This window comes from Misgurnus anguillicaudatus, chromosome 2, assembly GCF_027580225.2.
Source record: "Misgurnus anguillicaudatus chromosome 2, ASM2758022v2, whole genome shotgun sequence".
Taxonomy (NCBI): Eukaryota; Metazoa; Chordata; class Actinopteri; order Cypriniformes; family Cobitidae; genus Misgurnus; species Misgurnus anguillicaudatus.
Window position 1 is genome coordinate 26840216 of NC_073338.2, and position 12016 is coordinate 26852231.

A 12016-nucleotide genomic window follows, 5' to 3' on the forward strand; every position below is an offset into this window, starting at 1 on the left:
TTATTACAAAATATAGAGTTGACTGCACTCACTGACTTCCATAGTAGGAAAAACAAATACTACAGAAGTCTGTACACTATTGTGCAAAAGTCTTTTGCTGAGTTTACACCAACCGCATTTCAGGTGTCAAAATCACGTCTTCCTCACTGACACTCTTCCAAATGAGGTCCTTTTTATTCCTGTCTCTATAGAAATAAGAACTTATATAGCTCCGGGTGACTGCTTATGGACAATATCAAGCGTTGGTTGAATGAGTGACTCCAGGCGGGGCTGCCACCACAGTAGCAAGCAGGCTCCTGATTGGTTAACGTGGCGCGAAATTCCGCCAAAGTTCAAATATTTCAACTCGGGCATCAGCCGCAAATTCACGTTATTGCCAAATGCACAAAAAGCACCATTCGTGTGTACCGCACACAATGCTCAATTCGCTCCTTTCGCGCGAGCTTCACGTGTAAATGAGGCGGAACCGCATCTTCCGCGCCTGACGCGCGTCTTCACATTGACTTAACATTGAAATCACTCGCGCTTCACGCCTCTACCACGGTTGGTGTAAACGCAGCATTAGGCTATCATATCACCATTAGATTTGTTGTTTTTGTAATGATCATATATAATTATTTCTCTGTCTCTTTATTCGAACACAAAATTAGGAAATGTGTATGTAGTATTAAAAACAGTATAAAAGTATAAGCTGAAATGTCAAGTTTTTAGGGTAAACTCCCCTTCCACTTGAGCAATAGCAGGAACTGCAGGATCTCTTAAAGGACAAGTTTGGTATTTTACACATAAAGCCCTGTTTTCAGATTGTTTATGATGAAATAGAACGCTTTTGATTGAAATTTAGATATATGATGCTGGCCCAAGAATTTTCGTCTTTTTTTGTATCACCTCCCACCGCTATAATGGCTGTATAGGTACACAGTAACAATCCTTCCTAAAATGCATTAAACTTTTGTTTACAAAGACGTGAAACTCACCGAGTGGTCAGGGCTGTTCACTGATATGCTCACACAAAAATCGCGGCAAAAGACGCATTCCAACAGGTTTTACCGTAGTTTTGTCCAACTTCATTGACTTGTATTAGATGTGCTGTGAGGTACGGTATTACTCCGCGCCGGGAACGTTGTTTGTATTCTTGCAATTGGCAAAGGCGGATTATCCCCACCAACTGGGCTGGATTGTTTATTTTTCAAGCTCTCAGCAGAAGAATATACGGGTGTGAGGCGTTTGGAAAAATAGGTCCACAAGTTTACAACGAATGATAAAACACCTGTTGGAAAGCATCTTTTGCAGTGATTTTTGTGTGAGCATATCAGTGAACACCCCTGACCACTCACTGAGTTTCACGTCTTTGTAAACGAAAGTTTAATGCATTTTAGGAAGGATTGTTCCTGTGAAACAACAAACACCCGAAAATTCTCGGGGCAGCCGCATATGTCGAAATTTTAGTCAAAACCGTTCTATTTCATCTTAAACAATCTGAAAACAGGGCTTTAAGCAGTGGCGGATGCAGAACGTGACATATGGGTGGGCATGGATTAAGTCCGGGTGGGCCTGAATCTATTTTGAATAAGAAACTATAACAAGTCTATAAAATTTGTCAAAACTTCAGAACACTAATTTAAACAGCATACAAACACACCCGAACTGCACGTCGCATTTTTGACATTATTGATACTTTAAATTGTAATGCAACGTGACATTTATTAAGCCTTTTTGGTAAAAAAAAATATTGGGCTCTCATAGCCTACAAAAAAGAACCTGCACACAGTGACAGGAAATATAAATGAACCCAAAAAAAAACCTTATACTTTTTTAAATAACCTATTAAAGTGTTTAAATAAATACGGCTACTAAATGCTTAAAATGAAGCTTCTAACATCATATTCTCTTCATGCAAATCACTAAAAATATATTTTCGTTCTCACATATTTAAGTTAACTTATTAAATAAAGAAAGAAAAAGGGAATTGCTAGAATAATGTTAGACTCTGGGGTTAAACGAAATGACAAATAAATAAACATTTAATATACTTTTTGATGAGCACAAGAGCAAGCCTACTCGTGAAGAGCGGAGCCGAGGAGCGCGCATATCAGACGTGAACGAAAGGAATAATGGATTTAATGCTTTAACTTCATTTCCTGACAGTTTCACTTGTTAGTGAGGATAGTAATGGCTAACAAGATGACGCCGAATTACATACAACATAATTACCTAACTAAATCTGAGAGAATGCAAACACATTACAATATTTTTTTCCTCCGCCCGACGGCCAAGGCGCATCATTTTTTTAGCCCGACAGGAATTCGCCATAGCCCGTAATGGACGTCGGTCAAGCGATTTTGCGATGTTTGTTTTGTAGAAAGACTTTCTTTATAGTGAATTTCGTTTTGTATAAATTGTATCTTAATATTAATCAATGTTTGATCAAACAATTGCCTCGATTTAATAAATAAGAAGCAAACCAAGAACGTCTGTGGTGTGGATTGAAGTGAACCCACTATATTTCCGCAGCCTACGTCTTACTGCTTTAATGCATTTCTTAAATTAATGTCCCAATTACACAGTAGGCTTATAGGTTGTTATAATAGGCTATTTGTTGCTTAAAAGCAATAGGCTATATTGTATAAAGTGTAGCAATAAACGTGGCGTGACTTATAGTGCTGCTATATCGCTATATCAAACAACATCACTATGATCAGATGTTTTCTTTCTATTTTTTACCCCGCTGTCATATTTGTTGTGTGTTTATGTTATTGAGAGGAAAGCGCGCAGCACATATTTATAACGTGTTGTTATTCAAAATACGTTTTCTACTTGCTTGCAAAAAAAGTTCTCAAAGTGATCATGGCTAAAGGTGTTCGGGAATATTTCATTATAACGCAACATTCAACTGCTTTAATAGTTTTTAAATAGTTATCAGGCTTACTTATAATTTTACTGTTTTTAACATAACATGCAATAGATAAATTACACCACATAAAGTAGTATACATGTCTAACTATACAGAGTAGTATTTTTTACATTTCTGATTGGGCGGGCCAGCTGCCCATAGCTCCGCGCCTGGCTTTAAGTGTAAAATACTGGAACTTGACCTTTAAACCTAAATGAAATTCGAATTTCTAATTCTAATCGAATGACTTCAATCAGGACTTCAATCTACTTAAAAAGCTCAAGATGTGTTTCGTGCCAAGGGAGGTCACACTACATACTGACTGATGTCTGAAAAAGACATTTAGTTCGGGAAAAGGTTTTGTTTTTAATTTTTATGTACATATTTCCTGTATTTTATGTTAGTAAAAATAATTATGGATAAACTGGCCTAAGTCTTTTGCACAGTATCGTATATTAATTTTATCAACTGGCAATTAATTAAATCATGAGGGGTATAAATATGGGTTTGTCAAGATAAAATCTGTCTATTGGTTGATGTTTTATGCAACACACACACAGTGTTTCTCTAGCAGCATAATTGGTAGAGCAGTGCAAAAAGCCGTAGGTTCGATCCCCAGGGAACACACACTAAAAATGCATGTCTTGCAATTCACTGAAAATCACTTTAGATAAAAGCGTCTGCCACGTGTAGAAATGGTGTTTCAGAGGAAGAGCAAGTTACTACAATTTGACCAGATTATTAATTTATTTTTGAAATAACAATGACACATTCACGGTAAAACTAGGACCATGGATTTTGATTTCAAGTTGACTTTAAACACCTCTAGGAATTGCAGATCGTAAGCTACCTCTTTTGTCTGCCGTGTCCCAAGTTCTGATGATGCAACGCTTGTCATTTTTTGCAATACATGAAGAAAAACGGACGTACCTTTATTTACATCCAACATTACACAAAAGGAAAATGTTTCTGCACATTCCTATCATTTCATTTGCAGATTAATGAAACCATGTCAAAAAACTAGCATAGCTAGTTGTAATGGGTTTTAAAAATGACTGAATCCAAAATCTGCCAATTCCGTGACATTTCCGCAATGTACAGAAAATTCAATTTTAATGCTTGTATTCCGTGATTCCATCTGTGTTTTCCACATCAATCACAAGGCCCTATACTTATTCTCACCAGTGTGGCCAGAAGACCACAGACTGATATAACACATACATCCTTTTTAAATGTATGGGAGACCACAGACATAGGGAAAGTGTCAAATGATTTTTAACAACATAATCTACGGAACGCACACACTAGAAGGTTCGACCAGACTGCGAGACCAAGCAAGACTTAAAAAAAAAAGTGGTAGTTCTTGTATTGCACATTATAAAAGCATACTGTTACCATAGTTGTACAAGTCGATATTCTTTTTCTATACTCTTCTTTCATCATGACATGTTTGTGGGTGTCTTGTTTCAGCTATAAAAGCATGCAACATCCAGTTGAAGTTTGCATGCTCTCATTGGCTATTGCAGCTGTCCTTTTGGAGGCAGTCTGATCAAGAGATTTGGGATCAGGAAGGCTCCAATGCAATTGGGAGCAGCAAAATAATCGCAACGATGTTAGGGATGGGTGATATGGCCTAAAATCCATATTGCGTTATACATTGCAGCCTCTTGCGATATCGATATGTATTGCGATACAATAATTTTAATAGACTCTTTTCAGAACAGGTTATATAGACCCTTAGAAAAGCCAAACTGCTAAAAAAGTAAGTAAAAGTAAACCGTTATGGCCAGATTAGTCTTGTTACCTCTCTTAGCTGGAACTTTTGCCTGACACACTCTACAGCAGGGGTGTCCAGACTTTTTTGTGTGGTGATCTACTTTTAAAATGATAAAGCCGACAAGATCTACCTGCTAAAAACACAGTTAATTATTTTTATAACACTAAACACTTTAAATGCTTGTGAGGACTATACTGCATATATATATATATATATATATATATATATATATATATATATATATATACTATGTTTCACAATTACTAGACCATAATGACAATTTCGCACGTGGAGCAGCAGTTAACTTATGTGCGATCTACCAGCATTGCCGTATTGGACACCCTTGCTCTACAGAGTATATTTTCCTGCTGCTTGTTGGACGGCTTAAAGGGCGTTTTGCAGGTAAAATTTTTCAACGAATTTGTGCAATTTGCTTGTTGATAATAAACATTTAAACTGTTATCCATTGTATTTTATGTTGTTGGGTATCACAAAACCCGAAAAAGTATGAAAAAGTACAGCAATTTGCAATGATTCTCCTTTCCCTCACAACGCACTGTATGACGTCACGCTGGGGAGAGAATTGACCAAAGCCGCCTTGAGAGCATTGAGAATGACTATAGAAAGACGAGTAAAGTACAGTTCTGATAGCGCAGATAATAGATAAATACATACATACATACATACATACATACATACATAGATAGATACATAGACAGATAGATAGACAGACAGACAGATGGATAGGCTAGTATAGAGAGATAGGCAGACAGCCAGATAGCATAAGGTTAGCATATCTTCGTGTAGAAAGTAAACAAACAATTAACATACTCGTTCATGCTGGCTTGAGGGGGTCCATGATCCTGCCTGAAATGGGTGTAACTTTATGCGATCTTCAGCACAAACGGTTTTGGCAGCATGTCTCTAATCCTGGAAGGTGAGTGAAGCACGTCACGTCTGTTCGCGGGAACCAGCGACCCAAACGCACTCACTTTCTTACAGCCAGTAACGGAATGGCAATCGAGAGAGTCGGGACTTTCCCGGGCCGATCTGATAATAGTTATACATTTCGAGTTATATTAGCAACACCGTCTGGCGGCGTGATGTGCGCCGGTTCCCGCAGCCCGCTGGTCAAACTGTGCAGGCAGCCTCTCTGCTCAATAAAGTATATAAGTGCTCAACCTGTTCGGCAGGTCCAAACATGTACAGGATTTATAAAAATACGGTGATCAATGAGCGGTTCCTCCTCAAATGGCATAGTCTGTCGTGATGTAAAAAGCCGCCGAACGCCTGTTTATTACAGTATGTATGCGGTCGGATCCGAGTATGCTGCAGCTGCTGACTGCTGCTGCATATAAAATGATCGTGTGATTCGTTATAATCGCATAAACAATATAACAAAGCATCCTTTTATTTCACAAAACAATATATTTGAGATATTATTTGATAGACTAGTAAGTGTGGATTAAGGATGTTTAAAAATCTCTAGCCTGGTGGTCAGGACATGAATGGATCAAATCAGCAGATTTGCGAAGTTTTATTTATCTCCACATATATCATAAATAATAATTATCATGGTAACTTTGCAGTATAACACATTATATATTTCCTACGATGTATATATGATTTCCAAATTATATACGTAAGTATTAAACAGCAATAAATGTCTCATCTATCTCTATGGCTCTGGCTGAGTCTTTCTCAACTTCTCCCCAACGTGACGTCATCGCAGAATTGCGTTAAAAAAACCGTTAATACCAAAAACGTAAAAAAAGTGGTCTTTAAGACCATTTTTGAGACATTTTAAAAATTATACACATATCTTGAGTGATTTATGTACCCATTAATCGACAGTGGTGGTTAACCTGCAACATACACTTTAAATCCAAATAATAGATGTTGCATCACTCTTTTTCACGAGCTCCTCTGTTTCGCTGACGCTTTCATCCATGTTTATTCGGCTGCAGCTCGTGGCTCTAAAGTTTGCGGGTAGATTGCGTCATCAACACGCATTATCGCGATAGTGCAATAGATTTAAAATCTCTATCGTATGCCAATTTTGTATCATTTATATTGCATATCGTTTATATTGCCCATCCCTAAACGATGTCACACACAATTTTTTGAGACAACCTGCGGTAAAACACTAATCGGGCCACACGCCCTTTCGATTGCTAAGGGTGCAAATCAGGCTTAAAATCTTTACATGTGTGGTTAGCCTTAATGTTATGTAAAGCAAAAAGCAACTCTAATGTTGGCTTGTTCAAACAGGCTCCTTTTAGCGAGGAGTAAACTTCACACATTGAATTGGGGTCAGTTTTCCCAAGATATGTTTTATGCCAACACTGTCATCTGCCACATGATGTGCCTTGCACTCCTGCTGACTTCTTTTGCATGAAAATGGTTACATCATTTACAAATCACAGACAAACTCAGCTAGATGTTTTCCAGGCCGCTGGTCATCTTTATGTGCAGCAAACGGCACTTCAACACAATCGTAATACTGCCGCTATAAAATGAAAGTACAGTCCAGTCAATATATTGCATCAAAATGGAAAAGCCATATAATTTTAATCTAGAAACAATGACTGTAAAACAGTATTATCAGTTAATATAAAGCAATAAAGAGCATTTTGTATTGTCCACGGTTGAAACGCATTATTGGAACTGAAATGCTTGTAGCTGTTGTAAAGATAAAGATGATTAAAAGAAGATGTAATGTAAATGGATATATTTCCTTTTTCCTCTCTTCAGAATGGGTGTAATATAATTATATAATTGAAGATACCTCTGGTAGTATCCACAGTCATTTTCTGTTTCTGCTTTCAAATGGCTGCATTTTTTATTATTTTAATAATTTGGTACTAATTGTCATGGATCACAAGATGTTACAGTCCATAACAATATCAGATTTCCTGTCAATGATTGACAGTAATGTGTGTGTGTGTGTGTGTGTGTGTGTGTGTGTGTGTGTGTGTGTGTGTGTGTGTGTGTGTGTGTGTGTGTGTGTGTGTGTGTGTGTGTGTGTGTGTGTAAAAAAGTGCATCCATCTTTTACAGAAGTAATCCACATGGCTCTATTATAATAACTTTAATAATACCTTTCGGTAAAAGTCTAAGTGCATTCACCAGAGTGTTTTAAGGTGGACGTAGTGTAGTGTTGGGCGATATGCCCCATTTTGAGATTGCTGATACATGATAGTATCGGGGGGGGGGGGGGCAGTAGTAAACATTTATTAAACTACTGCCCCACTACTTTACTTATGACAAGACACTTGATTGGTGGACAAAAAAGAAGCAAGGGCAACACTGTCATGACCGCAACCTTCTTAACTCTTTCCCCGCCATTGACAATATATCTCGTCAATTAAGAAAAAATGCTTCCCTGCCAATGACGAAGATTTCCAGCTTTCCGCAATATTGCTATTATCCACCAGGCTATTATACAACCCGGAAGTAGCGCCTCACGTGAAAGAGAAAGAACTCTGTGTATGTTTTAAAGATCGATCTGAATCTGATCTCTATCAAAAGTCCTTCACAAAAATAGAATTATCTCAGCTTTTTGCTCAAAATTTGACGTTTTTGAAGAAACCTACCCATATTTGTGAGGTGATAAAAAGGAAACTAATGAAGGTAGGATGAAACTTTTTTTTATTTATTTTTTTTGAAAGCAGAGGGTATGTTCTTTCATTTGATATATTGTTTGTTTAAAAGAAGAACATTTTCTGAAAGGCATTAAACTTTTGTGAAAATCATGAAAAATGTTGGTGCTGGCAACTTTTTAAAAAAAATGCTGGCGGGGAAAGAGTTAAAACTGTTGCCATTAATCCATCTGCGTCATTAAGTCTAAAATGTCCTGGGAGTGCCAGGAAGCGGGAACAACAAACTCACTGGTTTTAACCCTCTGCTCGCCTAACAACCTCTCTCAGGTCCGAGCAAGAGTCCAAGACGCGCGCTTTGAGTCCATGTGCATGTGAGAAGAAATCCGTGCGCATTACAAGCTCTCTCGTGCAAGTAAAGCCCACAAACCCTCTCATACGAGGAAAAGCATGCAATGCGCATGTTAATGTGAAACTATGATGATAATAATAATAACTATCACCAACTATCGTCATGAAAGCCCGATATGTCTGACGATCATTGATAAATGATACTATCGTCTATCGGCACAACTCTAACTCTCTCTTTAATGTCATACGACAATCAATCTGTTCTACAAGCATGATTTCCAACACACTTAATAAGCCATATACTCGGAATTAAGATTAGCTCCATCACGCATACCTTCCAGTTTTCTCCAAAACAACCTAAACATCTTTTAATGACGCAAGCGTATTAGGGTATGGATCATAAAACGTAGTGTGAGCACAGACCAGCAGGGAAGTGGGAAGAGGACAATTGCATGTGGGTTCGTTCGGGTTAAGATGAGCGTGCCCTTACTCTAACTTGATAACAGTTTGACTATAACAGAATTAAAGGAACAGTATGTAAGAAATGTATATCAATTAATCATAAAATGGCCCTGAAATGTCACTAGACATTAAGAAATCATTTTCATTTCAAATACTTATTTATCTGACAACAGTGGTCCGGCCAGGATATTGTCATTTAAAAAGTGGAGTTGCAGCCCTCGACTGATGTTAATGTTATCATGTTGTGTATTGGCCACCACAATCCTACATACTATTCCTTTAAGTAGGGGGGTAACAATACACCAGTGGCACAGTTCGGTTCGTAAGACGATTTTGGAGCCACAGTTCTTATTAGTTCTTAATGATTGGATTAAATTGTAATTAAACCCATGTCAATTAAGAAAAAACTGTTTTGTAAATGTATAAGGTAATGTTTATAAAATGTTTGTACCTTCAGTGTCAAAGAGCAGAATGCACTGCCTGTGTATAATAGTACAACAATGCAAGTTAGCTTATTTAACTAAGTATGCAGATTGTATGACTATGACTTTGGTTTGATCCGCATGTTTTGATGTTCTTTCTCGTCCATGTAAAGCGAGTTATAGATTAAAATCCAGTGCGCTTCATCTCACCCTTTCAGGTTATGTTAAAAAACGATTGATACATCGTTTTTCCCCTCACACATATGCAACAAGCTTACATATGCTTATCCATCATCACACACACACACACACACTGTTCTCCTATGGTGTTAACTCTTTATATCTATATAAAGAGTCTATATCTAATCTATATCTCTGTCCAGTTCTATGCAAAACAAAGAACTGTTGTGTTGTTGTTGTTGTATAAGCATTGGCAAAAAGAAAAAAACACTGTTAACAGTGCAGTTGTTTAAAAATATATATATTTCAATACTTCAATTATATTTTTGTAATAATACTTTTATAACAACCCTATATAGAGTTTAGCTATACAAACTTTTTTTGCTTGTAAAGACAGAGGCTTTGAGAATTTGCCATAAACAATTCCCATAAAATAATTGATAAACATTTATGAAGGAAAAACAGTTTAGATAAATCTCAAGGGAGAGACATATTGAACAGGTGTTGTACAACACAAGTGCGTTTCTGGAATAAAGCACAACTCTCACGTCAACACAAAAAGCCTGTGCATGAGCTTAAAATATAAAAAGTATCTCACTTGTTTAGGTAATGTTAAAAGTGGTTAAAACCTTAAATGAAGACAAATAGACAAGAGTGTAAAAGAGCACAACTGATGTATAAAGTTTCACTACAAGTCTAATCTTCCTTCAGTCAGCAACTACAGATGAAAACAAAGGTGAAATCTCAACCCCTCCCCCTTACATACACACACATTTACCCGCGAAAACCTCTCACACGCTACTGTATTATTGACTTAGCGTTAAGCATATGCGTATATTATAGCAACAGCATCACACCTGTACCGCTCTTTAACCTTTGCTCACATTGTCTCTTACACTGAACTTAACTAGAACTCAGATGACTGAATATATAACGGAAAACACACAAGATTAGATATTGATGAAGTTAAACTCTGAAATCTATTCTTGGTTTTGGACCATCTATATCACACATCATATAACGGGACCTTCATTATGACTACGGGTGTATCATCATATAAACCATTAACAAACCATCAGCGCAAAACCGCAGTAATCAGTGTTTGCCATAAAACTGATGCTTATATAACAAGCGCAGCTCACTGTCTGCGACAAACCCGGTGCACGTTTGCAGACAGACCCAATGTCAGTCACATTTCTGCACAAACACACAACTTCATCCCGATCGGGTCATGTGTGCTGGCAGAGCCGAGGATGAGCAGCTAAAGCTCGGCTGCCGATGCGTGGATCTGGCCTGAGGAGATGCAGCCAGTGTGAGAGAAGAAGCCACCCATCCCCCACCAACCCCGCTGTCCTCCATCTTTAATCTCTAGACCCGCTAGCTTTCACACAGCACTAACGGCACAAAAACACACAAAACTCACCTGAGGTGCTCATGGTCGCGTACATTGGCGTTCCCGCGATTCGAAATTCGATAAAAGTTTATGTATAAATGGATTTATTAATTGCAAATTGGACCGGGAGAAGGAACCGCGCCTTTCAGAAGAGCAGCAATCCTAAACCGCCATCTGGTGGCATTTTCCACAATCGAATGGCGCGTGTTGAGACCGGAGCCCGAGTGCCCTCTTGCGGACACAGCCGGTAACAACAGAGGCGCTGCGGGCGGAGGGGGAGGACGAGGAGACCCTCTTATGCAGGCCGAGCGTGTCTGCAGTCTAGACGATAAAATGCTCAATATTTGGCGCTGATTTGCTTTAGTATTATAAAGAGAAGCAATTCATGATTTATGGCGTCTGTGTGTTTGCAAAATGGTCAGCTTCATAAGATTTATTGATTCGGTTTAAAGGGATAGTTCTCCCAAATGATGTCCTCCTTTATTTATTCGCCCTCAAGTCATGCATAATCTGTATAGTAGGGCCTATTTATTTTCTGTTGAGCACCAAAAAAAAAGTTTTAAGGAATATCTCATTGGGGTTGTGTCTATACAATAAAAGTCTATGGGGTTAATGTTTTTTTAGTTACCAAACTTATTCAAAATATCTTTTGTGATCTGTCGAAGAAATACATTTATACTGTGTTGATTAAAATAACAGGGGGATAAATGATAAAATAATTAATATTTTTTAGGAAACCATTTCTTTATTGATATTTCAAGAGAAAACTTTTTGTTTATATATATACGATATACATTAAATATAATGAATGCCCATTTTGACTCTTTGATAAATGTTTTCAAAGACAGAGAAATATTGAAAGAATATAAGTGATTAGTCAAATATTTTATTTGACTTACTTTTATTCAGTGCAGTGGTTTTTAAACTGGGGGACGGGCCC

The 12016-nt window shown here is 37.6% G+C and overlaps 1 protein-coding gene across 1 annotated transcript in view; it reads right to left on the minus strand.

Annotated features, from left to right (window-relative positions):
- The window catches only part of stag1a (STAG1 cohesin complex component a), a 55921-nt gene extending 44582 nt beyond the window's left edge, over positions 1 to 11339 (minus strand). Inside the window, exon 1 of the mRNA XM_055202181.2 lies at positions 11107 to 11339. The gene's annotated coding sequence lies outside the window, so the exon portion shown is untranslated. The remainder of the gene's footprint in view (positions 1 to 11106) is intronic.
- Between the last annotated feature and the right edge of the window lie 677 nt (positions 11340 to 12016).